Raw genomic sequence first — 4,536 nt, 5'->3', positions numbered from 1 at the left:
GTTTGCCAAATACAAGCCCTCTGGCTGCTGTGGCCACCTGAGATAGAAAAGCCAGTAGACCTTATCATTAAAGATGGACTAGAAGCCAGGTGCTGTGGTGCACACCTTTAATCTGCCTCTGGAAGCAGAGGCAGGAGGATCTCTGTGAGTTCGGGGCCAACCCAGTGTACACAGAGAAACCCTGTCTGAAACCCGCAGCGCCTCCAAAAACAAACAAACTAACTAACAAAAAGATGAAGTAGAATAGGGAATAGTAGCTCACATCTAGAATCTGGAAGCAAAGTCAACACTTCCACCAGCGTCCCATACCCTTCTCTCCTCTACCACACGCTTCTAGAGCTGAGTGCCTGTTACATCCAGAACTCAGGACACCAGCAGTCAGCAAGGGTTTGCACAGCACAGGCCTCTGGCTAAAAGTCCTGAGACAGAGAACTCTCAGAGGGCTGGAGGTTTGCACAGCATTTGTAGATGGGATTAGGTGCCTGGGCGGGGACGTATTGGCAAGTGCCTCCTGCCGCCACCCGAAGCTGTCGGGAGACACGCGGAGCTTGGCCATGCCTGTGTCCGGTAGATCTTTGAGCAGTGTCTGTGTGGTGTCTGCTTTGGGAATGTTGTCAGAAGCAGATTCATCAAGAGCTTGGTGGTCTCCATGTAGTGTGGGCTGGGTCCTGGGGTGAAGGTCTCCTTCTTCCTGATCTCGCTTCCATCCCCATCTCCACATCCATCCATCCCTAGCAGATGGCTCTTCTTTCTCTCCATCAGCTCCAGACGGCAGTTTAGAATGATGGCCACCAGCTCCTTCTCAGCCAAAAACTCCACCTCAGTTGCATCCATGATGGAAAGTACTTGCTCCAAGCCCATTGCCACCCCTCCATCACACACACATATTATACATACACACATACACACACACTCATAGTTAGCAGATAAGAAAGAGTATCTATTTCAGTTTTACTTGTCATCATGACAATTTCCAATAATAATAACAATTCTGGAAAACAGATAATCAAAAAGCCATCCCAGTCATGAATTTTTTCTCTCATTTCTACCTCCTAGCTAGAGAACTCAGCAAGAGGCATTCTCTCTCTCTCTCTCTCTCTCTCTCTCTCGTGTGTGTGTGTGTGTGTGTGTGTGTGTGTGTGTGTGTGTGTGTTTTCTTTTTTATTCTTCCTGTAAACTAGCTTGTGCCAGTTCTTGAAAGCCTATTGTTAAACTTTCAGGGATTTCAAAAACTGGCTGTTAAACACAGCCATTATTCAAAATCATCTTTGTTTTTGTTTTGGATGTGTTTGTTTGTTTGTTCAGTTTTAGGGCTGAACTCAGGACCTCTCACACAGTAATGAAAGTGCTCTACCATTGAGCCACATCCCAGCAAATCTTTTCAAACTTGCTTCTGTAGGATTTATCTCCAGAAAAGGGCAGCCTTCCTTCTTATACAGAATAATAACAATAGGAGTGGCAGATGGCTGGGTGGGGAGGGCAAGAATTTGGATCTGCTGCAGTCACACAAAAGCTAGGCAGGCACGGCAACTGTCTGTCTGTAATCCCAGCTCTCGGAGAAGCAGAGACAGGAATCTCCGAGCAAGCTGGCTCTGTGTTACACAGACTCAATGAGCTCAAACTCTGGGGTCAGACTCCTGAATCCAGTAAAATAAAGTGGGCAGTGGTCAAGGAAGACTCGCAATTATCAACATCGGCCTCCACATGCACAACACACATGTATAGGATGCACATCTACCTCTGTAGAGATTAAAAAGGTAACTTATAGGGCTGCAGAGATGGCTCATTGGTGAAGAGCGTTCATGCTCTTTCAGAAGACCTGAGTTCAGTTCCCAGCACTCACTTTAGACAGTTCATAATTGCCTATAACACCAGCTTCAGGGGATCCAATGCCGCCTTCTAACTTTCAGGACACACACACGCACATACACACGCATATACACACTAAGTCTTTTAAAATGTAGCCTCTTATAAAAGATTCAGGTTTCTAAACTCTGGGCCTCTCCTCTGCATCCTTTCACCGTGTGTGCTGATGTAATCTCCTCAAAGCCTGTATCCAGTGCTGTCCTATCAGTAAAATCTGCTTATGGCAGTTGTATTCACACTTGCAGTCATATTTATAGAGCGGAAATGCGCCTCTTTCCCCGAGGCGTGGGCTACTATTCATCAACTCATTGCTGTCTAACCATGAATCCCTCCCAATGCTTTCCATACCTTGACGCCCTCAAAGGGCTTGTCCGAATAAAAGTTCCAAATTAGATATCCACAGGCAGAAAAGTTTTTAGCTTAACCTCACACCTTATTAAAAATGACCTCAGAATGGATCACAGAATACAATATCATCCACTAAGCTAGAAAATAGTGTAATAGGTCTAAGACCTGGCTAAGTAATAACTCGGCCTGGTATAGCCTGGCTGTACCAAAGTATAACCAATTAAAGGAAAACTGATAAATTGGACTTCATAAAAATGTTTGTGAATGACCCTTAAAAGGGGGAGAAGAGGCACTGGGGTGCGGTTCAGTGGTTAAGCACGCAGCTTAGCATGTGCCAGGCCCAGGTTCAGTGCCCAATATGACACGTACATACACACAGGGAAGGCAGGATCTCATCCTTCAAAGTGAGGGAAAATATTTTCAAACCTTAAATATGACGAAGGACTAACATCTGGAATTCCTAAACTTCCAAAAGTCGGTAGTAAGAAAACAAGCAATCCAAGGAGACTGTGGACGAAAGACATGCAGAGACATGTCACTGATTGTCTTAGTCGCTGTTCCGTTGCCGTGAAGAGCCGCCATGATGAAGGCAAGTCTTCTAAATGAGAACATTTAACTGGGGGCTGGCTTACAGCTTTAGAAGGTTAGTCCATGCTCATCCCAGTGGGAAGCAGAGAGGCACAGCACTGAAGCAGCCGCTAAGGGCTTTCTATAGGCAACAGGAAAACGGGGGTGGAGAGAGGGAGATCTAGGCCTGGTGTGGGCTGCTGAAACATCAAAGCCCATCCCAAGTGGCACAACTTGTCCAACAAGGACACACCTCCTGATCCTTCCCAAACCGTTCATCATGTAAATATAGGAGCCTGTGGGGGCCATTCTCATTCAAACCATGACACTGAAGAGCACACGGAGAAGAAATACTGCAAAGATGCATAAAAATGTTCAAGATCTTTTCTAGAAGAGGGCACTCCAGTCTCAGCGAATCTGGCACCCACTTCTGGCCTCTCTGAGCACCAGGAGCACACAGAGTGCAAACATCTAAGTAGACAAAACATGCATACACATACATTTTTGTTTTGTTTTATTTTGTTGTGGGGGGCGGGGGTTGTCAAGACAGGGTTTCTTTTTGTAGCCCTGGTTGTTCATCCTGGAACCAGCTCTGTAGACCAGGCTGGCCTCAAACTCACAGAGATCTGCCTGCCTCTTAAATATATATATATTAATGGCAATAAGCTGGCGAGATAGCTTAATAAGTTAAAGGTGCATGATGCCAAGCCTGACGGCCTGAGTTCCATGTGAGAAGAAGAGGACAGAAACCCTACCGTAAGCCACTCCCTGACTTGGGCTGGCAAGGGTGTGGAAAAACTGAATCATTCATGCACTGCTGGTGAAGAAATAAAAATGCCACATTCTCTGGTAAAGAATTTGGTTTCTGGAGAAACACAGCTACCGATCGATCAACAATTACCCACCTGAACTTTTACCTCAGACAAAAGAAGAGTGTGTTCACCCCAGTGACATGTCAGTAACAGCTTTATTCCTGATCTCAGTCACTCCAAACTGGAGTGTCCTTCAGGAGATAGGTAGACAGTTCAACCAGCCTGGACATCATCCATACTGCGAAATGCTACTCAGCCGTAAAAAGGAACGGACAATTGATACATATAGTGGACAGAAAAAAGAACTATAAAAAAAAAATTGAGGCCAGTGAGATAGCTCAGTAAAGGGTAAAAAAGCTTAAAACCAAGATTGATGACCTGAGTTCAAGTCCCCAAACCCACTGTTGTTCTCTGACCTCCAAGAGTTCATTGTGTGGCACAAGCATGCACGTGTAAATAAATAACTAAACAAACAAACAAACAAACACTCTTTATTCATTTATTATTTATTCCTCTTGACCCAAAGACCAACTGAAAGAAGAAAAATATTAAATCCATAATTAATGGTTATTGAACAAGTAGTTGGTGTCTATATGCACCTGGACCTGTCCTGGGCACTTGGGACAAAACCGAATAACACAAGGAAATGATCAGCAAACCAGCTGAATGGTAAAAATGGTGTGGTAGATGGCGGTGGGGCTATGGGAGGAAACTGGAGGGGGTACAGGAAGTTGATTGGGTGGATTACAAGTTTAGGGGCTGGCCAAAGGACCCACGACTGCAGGGGTGGGATTGAAATGATAAGAACATCCGAGCAAGTGTGCAAATGAGGCTGCTGGTGGTGACCTCTTCCCAGGCAGAGGCAACACCAGATGCCAGCACCTGTCCTGGTAGCATGCCTGAGCCGAAGGAAAAGCAGCTGTGTCCAAAGAAGCCCGTTGGA

At 45.5% G+C, this 4,536-nt stretch overlaps 1 pseudogene; it reads right to left on the bottom strand.

Annotated features, from left to right (window-relative positions):
- Nucleotides 1–283: 283 nt before the first annotated feature.
- LOC110555451 (DNA replication complex GINS protein PSF2-like) lies at nt 284–834 on the bottom strand (annotated as a pseudogene).
- Nucleotides 835–4,536: the final 3,702 nt, after the last annotated feature.

This window comes from Meriones unguiculatus, chromosome 11, assembly GCF_030254825.1.
Source record: "Meriones unguiculatus strain TT.TT164.6M chromosome 11, Bangor_MerUng_6.1, whole genome shotgun sequence".
In the NCBI taxonomy this organism is placed as follows: Eukaryota; Metazoa; Chordata; class Mammalia; order Rodentia; family Muridae; genus Meriones; species Meriones unguiculatus.
Note: the sequence above shows the minus strand (reverse complement) of the source record. Positions and strands in the feature narration are given on the sequence as shown.